The sequence below is a fragment of the Epinephelus fuscoguttatus genome, linkage group LG23 (assembly GCF_011397635.1).
Source record: "Epinephelus fuscoguttatus linkage group LG23, E.fuscoguttatus.final_Chr_v1".
NCBI lineage: Eukaryota > Metazoa > Chordata > Actinopteri > Perciformes > Serranidae > Epinephelus > Epinephelus fuscoguttatus.
Window position 1 is genome coordinate 13853938 of NC_064774.1, and position 13013 is coordinate 13866950.

A 13013-nucleotide genomic window follows, 5' to 3' on the forward strand; every position below is an offset into this window, starting at 1 on the left:
TTTCAGTCCTGTGTCATTATCTTGAGGTACTAAGTCATTATTTTGTGATACTAAGTCATTATTTTCAGTCCTGTGTCATTATCTTGAGGTACTAAGTCATTATTTTGTGATACTAAGTCATTATTTTCAGTCCTGTGTCATTATCTTGAGGTACAAAGTCATTATTTTGTGATACTAAGTCATTATTTTCAGTCCTACATCATTATCTTGAGGTACTAAGTCATTATTTTGTGATACTAAGTCATTATTTTCAGTCCTGTGTCATTATCTTGAGGTACTAAGTCATTATTTTGTGATACTAAGCCATTATTTTCAGTCCTGTGTCATTATCTTGAGGTACTAAGTCATTATTTTGTGATACTAAGCCATTATTTTCCATCCTGTGTCACTATCTTGAGGTGCTAAGTCATTATTTTGTGATACTAAGTCATTATTTTCAGTCCTGTGTCATTATCTTGAGGTACTAAGTCATTATTTTGTGATACTAAGTCATTATGTTCAGTCCTGTGTCATTTTCTTGAGGTACAAAGTCATTATTTTGTGATACTAAGCCATTATTTTCAGTCCTACGTCATTATCTTGAGGTACAAAGTCATTATTTTGTGATACTAAGTCATTATTTTCAGTCATATGTCATTATCTTGAGGTACTAAGTCATTATTTTGCTATACTAAGTCATTATTTTCCATCCTGTGTCATTATCTTGAGGTACTAAGTCATTATTTTGAGGTAATAAGTTTTGTGTGTGTGTGTGGTACTTATTAAATATTTTCAAATACAAAGTAATTTTTTAGATACTAAATCATGATATACTCATTATTTTTGAGATACTAATTGATTATCAAGCGTTACTAAATCATTATTTTGCTATACTAAGTCATTATTTTCAGTTCCTATGTCATTATCTTGAGGTACTAATCATTATTCTTTAAGCTACGTGTTTTGTTTTTTTTTTTACTATTTTGAGGTACTAAATAAATAGTTTGAAATACTGAGTCATCCTATTGAGATTCTAAGTCATTTTGAGATGCTGGGTCATTATTTGGAGGTAATAATTCATAATTTTGAGATGCAAAATCATAAGGCTATTTTGGGATATTGAGTTATTATTCAAAGATACCAAGTCGTAATAATTTTGAGATACTAAGTCATTATGTTGAGGTACAAAGTCATTATTTTGAGTTCCTATGTCATTATCTTGAGGTACCTAGTCAATATTCAGAGATGCTAAGTCGTTATTTTGAGGTACTAAGTCATTATTCTGTGATCCTAAGTTGTTATTTTGAGGTACTAAGTCAATATTTTGAGTTCCTATGTCATCATCTTGAGGTACTTAATCAGTATTCAGAGATAAGTCATTATTTTGAGGTACTAAGTCAATATTTTGAGTTCCTATGTCATTATCTTGAGGTACTAAGTCATAATTCTGTGATCCTAAGTTGTTATTTTGAGGTACTAAGTCAATATTTTGAAATATTAGGTCATTTTCAGATGCTAAGTCATAATGCTACTTTGAAGTTTAAATTGTTACTAAGCCATTTTGAGATGCTAATTCATAATTTCGAGATACTAAGTCATTATTTTTTGAAATACTATTCAATAATTTGAGATACAAGGTCATTTTGACATCCTAAGTCATTACGCTATTTTTCATTTTTCACAAAGTCGTTATTTTGAGGGGTTTTTGGGATATTAAGTCATTATTCAGAGATACTAGGTAGTTATTTTGAGGTACTAAGTCAATATTTTGAGATACAAGATTGTTTTGAGATACTAAGTGATTATGCTATTTTGAAGTTTAACTCATTACTTTAAGGTACTGAGTCATTTTGACCTGCTAATTATTAATTTTGAGATAATTAGTCGTTATTTCGAGGTACTAAGTCATTTTTTTATTTTTTGAGATACAAGGTAATTTTGAGATACTCAGTCATTACACAATTTTGAAGTTTAACTCATTATTTTGAGTTCCTGTGTCATTATATTAAGGTACTGAGTTACATTTTGAAATACTACTTTAATATATTGAGATTCTAAGTCATTTCAAGATACTAAGTCATTATGTTGAGTCAATATTTTGAGATACAAGGTAATTTTGAAATATTAATTAATTATGTTGAGGTACTATTTCATTATTTTGAACTAGGAAGTCATTATTTTGAAATGCTAAGTCATTATTCTGAGGTAATAAGTCACCATTTAGAGCACATTTCTCATTCTAATAACTTGCCTGTTTTTTTTTTGTTGTTGTTTTTTTTTGTTTTTTTTGTCAGCTAAAATCTAGATCTAAAATTGCATGTGCTAGTGAGACGTTTTATTTTGAAATGATGTCCGGAACAGCTGTACATCCATAATTCATCTTGGTTAGCTTGACAATGACCTAAATTGGCCTCCAGAGGTAATCAAAGGTAAAGTTTAACCTTCGTGAATTTAACATTAAGTCTTATTGTGTCTGCAGCTCTATTGTGCAAAATCATTAACAAGCAAAGTCAGTCATTTGGTACTAAACAATGTACCAGGAAATACACAGTTAGAAAATTAACTTTTGTCTCACACAGACCTGAACTGACCTCACTGCACAAACAGGCACAGTGAAAGAGCTTCAGACCTGTTCACACATGTAGAGACCCTGTATATGGTAAGGTAACACCAATGTTCTTTAGCCTTTATCAGTAAGACATGGAATTAGAGGGTTTTTTGCTTATGTTAATGAAATTAAATTTAAAACATTGACAAAATCATGTTATATAATGTTCTCCCATCTCTACCCCCCAAAATATGTGACTAAACCGAGGCTGCAGCCATGGAGTCAACACTGGGGGAGGACCAATCTGTCAGGGGGTCCCACACCCCCAGAAAAAAATAAAAATTTAAAAAACAATTTATTATACTACTACATTATATGATTTATCACAAGGCCACCCCACAACATATTTAATATAAATGCTGTCTTGGAGTAGACACCCAAAAAAAAAAAAAAAAAAATTAAATATATTAATTAAACTGTGCAGTCCTCTTTTCTTCTGATCGTCTAAATCAGCAGTGGAAAGTAACAGAGAACACTTAGTCGCACTTTATATTTCACTCGATTACACACTGCAGGGAAATATTGTACTTTTTCCCTCTTTTCTGTACATTAATTTGACAGTTAAAGTTACTAGGTTTTTTTTTTTACTTTTTACATAAACATGATATCCTGATATGACATGATGCAGTACTATCATGGATGGACTACTGAATGGACATACTGGGCACAGGCCATGGGGGGCAAAAGTGCCCAAAGGGGCCCTTCTTGGCCTTCACTTGCAAACTGTAACTCAAATTAAAATGTGCCAACCAGGAACAGTATCAAACTGACCACAAATGGATGCAAAAGAACTGTGAAGAGACAAAAAATAACTACAAAAGGGAAACAAAACCACAAAAGATGCATAAAGACAACAAAAACAACAAAACCAGCACAAACTCTGAGTGTCCTGCTCCTATGTAGGAATGTAGGAGCGGTGGTGGGGCCATTTCCATGTTACCAGGGGCCCATTGTCTCATAATCTGCATTCTGTATTACTAATCTGTAGTATATACAGAACCTAAAATTGGTGAATAAAAAACCCTTTATTTGTTCCCAGGGGGGGATTTGCTTAGGCACTTAGAGTAGGTAACACAATATAGGAAAAAAATGGTCACAACATCCTACAGCATGCCTTGATTTGCAGCATGACACACCATAGCTGGGAGAAATTAAAAACACATACCAAACAGAAGCTGGGGTCTCAGGAGGATACAGTAACATCAGAGGGGAGTGTTTCTTGTTGCACTCAGACCAAATAGGCTCCACTGGAGTACCGGACTGTGAACACTAGAGGGCAGCATTGCTAAAGGATGTGATGCTCCCACTTTGATGTGTTATTGAACAAACAGAGCACGTAGCAAAGAGAAAAAAACTGTCTCTGCAATGCAGGTCAGTGGGTTAGTGGAGGATCCATACTGTCTGCTGCTGCTGCTGTTATGCTGCACCAACAACACAACCAACACACTGCATGAGCCACATATTACTCTGCACAAAATCATCCTATTCAGTCATTTAAAGACTAAAACTGCTTGTGAAACTTCACTGATAACAGCCTTGATAACATCTGTTTGGTGCATGTTCTCAGCCTTTTATGTCATTGGTATCTTTTCCCTGCAGTTGTTCTGTAATCTGAAAAATCGTTTCTTATTTAAAATTAGCAGTGGAATGTAACTGGGTGCATTTATTCAAATTCTTGAGTAAATCTGCTCATTTATATTTTATTAAAAAATATTTTACACTTTTCACATCAACACATATGACAGCCAGAGTTACACTGCAGATCTGACACACTAACATGTGATCACATTATGAATTACACTACAGCACACAGTAGCAATACAATAGGACTCAAATTAGCACAACTTCTTCAACATTACCTGTAGCATTATTTATCAGTGTAGATTGTTTTGCTCTGAGTTGCTGAGTGTTGGAGATATCAGCTGTAGAGATGTCTGTCTTATCTCCAGTATAATGGAACTAGATGGCACTCAGCTTGTGGTGCTCAAAGCACCAAAAAATACATTTAAAAAACTCAACAGCAATGTCTCTTTGCAGAAATCATGACCTGGTTACTCAAGATAATCCACAGACCTTGTTGAGAGCAGTTTCATGTAGGAACTATTTTCTCTCTACCTAACTACACCCACCAACCATATCACTGTGCAGAAGGAAGAGTGCATCTACTGCTAGCCCACCACTGAGCTAGCTAATGTTACAGCTCATCTTGCGCTGTCACAAGCTCGAGCCTCTTGTCCATGAGTAGATGCACACTTCCTTCTTACAATGCGATTTGTACAGAGGCTTTATTGTCTTTACATGATATTGTTTCTTGTCTGTGAAATTAAAGTAAATAAAAGCTTCGTTTTCACCGAGGGAAATGGTTTCAGCTTACAAAAATAGACAGGAGGTCTGCGTCAGCCGCGAGTTGCACGTCAGTCGGCTCTGCATCGACGCAAAGCCTACGCCATAGGTACGGCGTTGATTCGATGCAGATGTATAAATGCTGCATTACAGAGTATCCTCACAATATATGTTGAGTCAAATGTAATCTGATTTATTTTATTTTTTCTGATGAGAGGGGTATCTATGCATTTCTCATATTAGCTGAATACTTCACATTAGGGCTCGACGGTGTGAATAAAAGAATAGTGAAATCAATAATCTCCACATAATGGCAGCAACACCCTGCTGAGTTACATATTGATCCTCGTTTTTCAGGAGGGACCTCATTTTCACGTCCTGTTTTGAGATGAAGAGCTGATGCTCAGCATCAGGAAGCTTCAGCCAGAACGAGGTGAGTTCACTTTAAATTCTGTCAACTGAAGGAAGTTGCTGTTTTTCTGCAACCTTTTGCACACAGACCTACAACCTGTTAACACACTGACACAGTCGCTGAGAGGCAGTACTTTATCTTTAGCAAATAAACTGCATTTACTGTTGACTAAATGAAGCGACGGTCACAGAATCATAAGATAAATACACCTTGAGGGGATACGCCCAGTCCAAAAACATCACACAAACATATCACAGTCCCAACCGAGTGTAGAAAAACATTCCCTACCTGTAAGGTGAAACCAGAGGCTCAGAGAAGTACCGGGCATGTAGAGACAGGAGGGATAACACACCATCTGCACAGTTTATATCCCTGTGTGAAGCTGCAGGAGAAATTCATCTGTCTGAGAAAGTGCATAAAGCAAATGTAACTGCACTTAATTGCCCATTATTTAGAGATTACATTGTGACTTTAGCATGTGCTGTGGCGTGTTGTATGGGAACCGTAAAGCCTTTGTGAATGCAGGCCTTCAGGGTAAAATGATACGGGGTCAGTGAACAACAGAGGATGGCCTCAGGCTCTTTTGTATTGATTTCCACCTTCTTTCCTGCCACTGTTGTCACGGCATATACGCCACATACCATCCACCTACAGCTTTTGACTCGCACATTGTAGAAAAAACTGTCTAAAGTCCTTGAAACACTGACAGCCAAATGGATCAAAGTGTTATCCAGGCATTTAATTTTCCCAATGAGTCAAAAGACACAAACCCCCCCTCTGGATCCAGTAATTTACTTCACTCGTTCCCTGTGGATGAAGCAGCACTTTGCTCTGATCCACTTTCCAGCACCTCAGCTTCGCCCTGGAGACCAGTGCAGGCTGATTTGTCTGTCCCTGGAGGTTAAAATCCAACTGTGTGTTTGTGTCTTTGTGGTTGTTTGTGTGCCTAAGTGACCATTTTCATTACTTAGAATTGAAAGTGTTCAGTGTTTCACCCAGATGATCATTCACAGGGTGAAAGACGCAGGGAAAGCTTCACAGGATTGTCCCCACAAAATATCCCAGTTTATACTTTGCTGTTGTTTGGTCTTGTTTTTTGGTTATTTGCTGCAGGGATGGCGTTTTTTTTGTAGGCCAACCCCAGGTGTTAAAGTCACCCTGGTTCCCTTGTCAATAAGTCAGTGGGATTTTCAATTTCCAACTCTGCAGAGAACAAAAGTTTATGATACTTACACATTTTGTTCAGCAAGATAATCCTCATGAACAGTCACCACATTTATGATTTTTGCATCGCAAACGCAATCACCAGAAAAGTTAACGTTAGGCCAGTGGTTCCCAACCTTTTCTCTTAAGGGACCTCTTTTCTATCATTAAGGAGACTGATGACCCCTAACTGATAGGGGTGGGAATCACCAGAGGCCCCACGATACGATATTATTACAGAGTGCCTGTTTGCTTAGTGTGTAGAGCAGGCCTCCCATATACGAAGGCAATGTCTTTGCCTCAGCGACCATGGGCTCAACTGCAGCCTGCAGCTCTTTGCTACATGTCATCCTCCCTCTCTTTCCCACTTTCATGGTAAGACTGTCCTATCTGATAAAGGCAAAAAAGCCAAACAATCTTAAAAAAACGTAAGTCACAATACAATATTACTGCGATTTTAAATGTTTTGCAATATGCCGAATATTGTGAATATACTGCGATTTATTACTTTTTTCAACTGTGTCAGCATCTGTTTAATCTAATAAGATAAGAAAGTTTTGAGCCTGTTCAGCCCCTTAAATCATTTTTATTGCAGCAGACAGAAAAATATGTTGATTTTATTATTCTAGTATGCTATAAAAAGTTTAGTATGTATTTGTAATATTCATAATATATATAATAAAAAAATCAGTACTTGTAGTCTGTGTATCGATACAAACATATCGCGATACTATGCTGTATCGATTTTTCCCCCCAACCTCTACTAACAAACGAACATATTTTATGGACATGTCATATTATATTCGATGCATAATAATAACAGTAGAGAACAACTGATAAACTGCATAATTAACTCAAATAGTGAGGGCAAAAACTGCAGGACGTTTGTGTAAAATTTTAGAATATCTGCAGCACTCTGTAATGAAGGTTTGCTCCCATCTGCTGTTTGAGAGTACATGAAAACTGCCTTTAAATTGACACGAAATCTAAACAAAAGTCACAACGAAACAAAAGTGTATTTATGAGGAAATGTTATTATAAAACTGGGGCCTATTATGCCCAGCTTTAAAACAAACTATAAACAAAAGCATATACTGTATAATGCAGCAGCACCTCCACTTGTCTATTTGTCTACTCAGCAGTAGTGTTTCATCCGGCCTGGGAGGGGGTGGAGGTCGAGGAGACAGGGTGGGGATGTGGAGACGGGCCATGTGGCTACTCCTCTCCCTCACCCCCCTTCACCCCTCTGCTCCTTTGGGGACCGGCACGCGGGCACATGAAACAGCTGGTGTCCTCGAAAAACCAATTATAAAGGCCCCTGGCCCCCCCGCCTGGCTGCCTGTAAGGGCCAGGCAGGAGGAGAGCGTGGTCGTTAGCACCCACAGATGAGTCTTAACGAGGGGCCGCCTCCAAACGGTCAGATGGGAGACACAGCAGGCTCGGGGTATAGATTTTACTGCCCAGACCTGGATGTATAGGTGGAAATTGGAATTTCAGATGCAGGAGAGGCTTCATGTTTTATTTACACTGTACACTGGACTGAGAGCTTACACAGTCGTTAGAAGACATGCTGGAATTAGACATTTCTGCAAACCACTGATATGCTTCATTTAAACACCTCATATGTATAAAATCAATATTTCTGAAGTGATGTAGTATATGAGCTGATTTTTGTTATCACAAGGTGAAGGGGGTGGTGGATGGTGTGGCACTGGGCAAGGCGACTGCCAAGCTGCAGACAACAGTTCAAGACCAACAAACAACATCTGTTCTTTTTTGGCAACCCTCCATTCGTATTTTTCAGCAGCGTTTGAGCCACCAAACCTCAGCGTTCTTTACTGATACATCGTGGTGTTTCCCAGCAGCGTTTGAGCAGTGGTACCTGGGTGTTTTTCATCAACCCGTCCCTGCTTTTCGAGCACCGTTTGAGCCACAGTACCTGGGTGTTTTTCACCGATTTGTCCCTCCTTTTCCAGCAGAATTTGGGCCACCAAACCTCAATGTTTTTTACGGACATGTATTGGCTTTTTTAGCTGTGTTTGTGCATCAAACCTTTGTGTTTTTCACCAAAACACTGGTGTTTCCCGGCAGCGTTTGAGCAGTGGTACCTGGGTGTTTTTCACTGATTCATCCCTGCTTTTTCAGCAGCATTTGAGCCGCCAAAGCTGAGTGTTTTTAACTGACACATCTCAGCTTTTTCTAGTCGAATTCGTGACATAAAACCTGGGTGTATTTTACCGACACCCTGTATATGAGTATTTTTCACCGACCATTCCTTGCTTTTCCAGCAACGTTTTAGCCACTGAACCTTGGTGTTTTGTACCGACACATCACACAGGTTTTTAGCCATGGGACTGGGGTGTTTTGGTGACATTTCCCAGCAGCATTTATGCCTCTTTTTTCCTGAAATGTCTTGGCTTTTGCTAGCTGCGTTTGTGCCGTCAAACCTGGGTGTTTTTCCACCAAAACACTCTGGCATTTCCTAGTGACGTTTGAGCAGTGATACATGGGTGTTTTTCTTTGACCCATCCCTGCTTTTCCAGCAACGTTTGAGCCACTGAACCTTGATATTTCTTACCGACACATCAGGCGGGGTATTTTAGTCCTGGTACTTGGGTGTTTTTCAGCGACACAACATGACATTTCCCTGCTGCATTTGAGTCACTGAACCCGCAAATTTTTTCCGACCTCTTCCTGCTTTTCCAGCAGCTTTTGTGCCACCAAACGTCAGTGTTTTAAGCCAAAACAAACCTTCATCACAGCATTGTTAAGAAATGTAAAGCTTCAACTTATCCAATACGAAATGAAGTACAAATGTAACGTACCAGTGATTTGCAGAAACGTACAATGCAAACATTTTGTTCTTGTGATTGGGTTGCATGGGAGAGCAGGGGTCCTACCAGAGCCTGTACAGATGCCTTTTTTTGGGAGGTACAAGCATCTTTCTGCGTAGAAAATAACTAACTAAAAATATAAAGTAAACAGGAAACATTTCTTTATGTGAAAGTAGGGATATATTTTTGTGGGTGAGCTTCCTCTAAGTGACTGTAACTAACAGCTTGTGGATCAGTTTTGGTCCAGTATTTTCCATTGTGCTCTGGAGGGACTGATCTGTCTTGTGAAGGGGATCTGAACAGCTCAGGTGTTAGATGCAGCAGGAGCGTGCTATTGATTTCCTTCCTGATGGGTGTTGTTAAAACTTTTCAGCAGGGGATCTGAATGAGAGCCAGCCTCATTAAAATACATTTTTGTGCCTCATGAGACCAGAAGAAAGATGGACTCACATTGATTTTAAGACTGGGCTTAAAATCAATCAAAAAATAAACAATAAGTGATAGAGGGTTTTGCAGCACATATAACGACTTTTAGATAAATACTGAGTGTGTTAGTAGGGGACTAACACCGGACTGTTTAAATCAGATATTGATTTGGGTCTTTCAGTGATGTGACTTGGTTTCTGTGGGGGTTTTTGGTTTGGTTTATTGACAACGAATCAGTTAGTCTCATTATTATCCCTGGTGTTTTAACTGACCATTGATAAAGATAGAGACACACAGTCAGTGACATTAAAAGCCTACCTCATCATCTTAGCATCTCACTCCTGTAACATTGTCTGAGTGTGTCTAATCCACCCGTTCTTCTGCCTTATCAAAACCTGACGCCTGCATTACCCACAATGCAACTCGACGCAGACAGTTCAGTCAGAGATTTGGGTATATCAAACTGGGACTCCCTAAAAACTATTTCATACCTGTCTTGCTTTACACCTTGCTTCACACAGAGTGTTGTGTGCCTGATGTGCATTCTTGTCAGCTCGCATTAGGTCATCTCATCACTTTTTGGATAAGCTAACAAAATAAAATGTTATTTATTAACCTACATATTTGATTGTATCCTTCAAGATGCAAATACAAGTGAATAAAAAGGTAAAACACAAAAAAATCTAATTAAGATATCCACGTCATAGTAAGGAGTCCTATCTACTAACCATTGTTAAGCGTTCGCCATAAAGTTCGAGGCGTTTGATGAGATTGTCTCGTTGTTTGCTCTTCACACACACACAGTTAGTGATTTGAGTGGTAAGTCAATAAAAACAACTAAAAGTTATCAGAAGAAAATCTCTGCCCGAGAATGTATAACCCCTGTAGGGTGACAAATTAACCCTGAGTCTGGTCTGAAAGGTCAACGAGTCACCATAATCTCCTGTCACACACCTACACACACACACATGCATGAATGCCTGCACATAATCCCCACACACACGCTCACTGAAGCCCAACTTGGACTCAAAACAGATATAACAGTCAGCGTGATGAATAAGTGATCAGCAGCACTAAATAATAAATAGTACATATTATTATCAGAGACGACAGTGTGACTTTAGTGTTTTTCCTCAGGCTTTAGGACAGAGCCAATAAAATGATGGATAAATAATGCAGCGAGAGACCGCAGGTCTGTTCAGCAAAGGGAGACATAAACCTCATCACACACCTCTGCAGCTGAATGTGTTAACGGTGTGCGAGTATGTGGCTGTGAGGTGTGAGATGGCTTCACGCTGTACGACACTCTTTTTTATGGCTCTTTGGCATCCAGCACCTTTTGGGTTCCCCACGCAGTGTTCACAATAAGGTGTAAAGAGAGTTCATATCCACATCTGAATCTGTATCGTCTTTTAAATCTGTCCTCAAACAAAACTTTCGTCTGAGAGCTTAACCTGATTTTACTTGAGTCTTATTGATCTTGTTGCTTATTCTAACTTGCTTCCTGGTGTGACTCAGGGTTTTGAAAACTGTTCTGTTCATAATATTATATCTGCAGCTTCATAAATTCACACATAAAATTAATTGAGGCCATTAAAAGGGCTTCATTTTAACTTAGTGTCTCTGTAATTGCGATTAATAATTCATTCTCTCTCACAGGACAATTTGGACTGATTCCAGCCAACACATCCCACGTGGACATGGCATTTATTTGTTATGCACTTATTTAATAACTTCACAAATGTTTCCCACTGGACTAATTTACAGTATTTCAACTGGAAAGAGTTTATTCAGCAGGTTTATAGACAGTCAGGTGGGTCGTTTGGAGCCTTTAATTGTGTTTTTGGTCTCAGTCTTTAAATTCATTTGATAAATACCAGTTTAGGCAGACTGCTTTTATTTGCAAGACATCATTTAGTAACTGGTATCATACCTCTTTGGCTTGTGACCCCCTTCACAGGTTGCATATATATCTATGCTCAGATTGCTTAAAGGCTCGGACATACTTTATGCATTTACTTTATGCCCCCAGTTGGTAAACGAGGGCTGAGCTTACCGTGCTCCTACTGCCATCATTAGTGAAAATGAAACTAAAGCGGGATTTACACTTGTGCGTCAGCTCTATGCAGACCCTATGCTGTAGTCCTATGCACATGGCGTACCCTGTTGTGAGCATTTATACCTCTGTGTCTGTGTCACTCTGCAGTTACACCTCCAAAACACTAGTTGGTGGCAGGGTTTCTATGAAGTGCTGTTTAGTTGATTCAAAACACACATTAAACACACATTAAACACACATTAAACATGGCTTAATAGAGACAATTTCAAACACAAGTACACAAATCAGCTTCACTATAACTCACAGCATTCCCAGACAAACACTTGTCTTTATCTGGACACATTTTCCCCACAAATACAACATGATAACGTTATTAGCACAAGCCTATGGCATTTTACATTGAGTAAATTAGCCTAGCAGCTAGCGGACTTTTCCCCTTGTTAAGGCCAAAACACACCGGTGCCGTACGACGCGCGTCAAAACAGCCGCCCCCATTATTTTCCACTTACAAACCCACACCGGCGGCAGCTCGACGTGCATCGACATGCCGTGGCACTTTACACTATTGTCCTATTTTTCCAGCGTTGCCGCCCTTGAAAAAGCGCTATTTTGTACTTCCCAGCCTAGCAGACTGGAGTGTGCAATAGAAATCCGGTTGATGCCCCGCAGCGCGACGCTTTTTGTGTGTGTTGGGGGCGCCGCCGTCATATGACGCCGCCGTCATATGACACCACCGGTGTGTTTTGGCCTTCATATGAAGCCAGGGACATTTAACAAAGGTAACGTTACAAAATTTCGTTCCATTACAACTCACAATTAACCTGGAAATCCAGATGCCCCGCCCCAAGCAAGTTCAAATTTGCACTGCACGGGGATCTGGCCCCGACGCGCAGAGCCTGTTGAATCGCAAATTGGACCAATCACATCAATCTTTCTGACAGAGGCGGGCTCTGGGTGGGCGTAATATGATGAAGACAGCGCTGTGCTGTAGGAGTCGAAAAATAAACAGCCAAGATGGCAGCTGCCTAAGGACCTCGTCCTTTCAATTTAGCTTCGGAAGAAACGCTAAGCCAACTACACTTATCTTTTTCCTTGAGAGAGGAACAGAAGACTGCCCTAGAAGCCTTTGCTTCCAGGAAGGACGTTTTT

At 39.2% G+C, this 13013-nt stretch overlaps 1 protein-coding gene across 1 annotated transcript in view; it reads left to right on the forward strand.

Moving 5' to 3' along the window:
• The first annotated feature begins 5342 nt into the window (after positions 1 to 5342).
• tesk1b (testis associated actin remodelling kinase 1b) overlaps positions 5343 to 13013 on the forward strand; it is a 45701-nt gene continuing 38030 nt past the window's right edge. The window contains exon 1 of the mRNA XM_049567518.1: positions 5343 to 5363. The gene's annotated coding sequence lies outside the window, so the exon portion shown is untranslated. The remainder of the gene's footprint in view (positions 5364 to 13013) is intronic.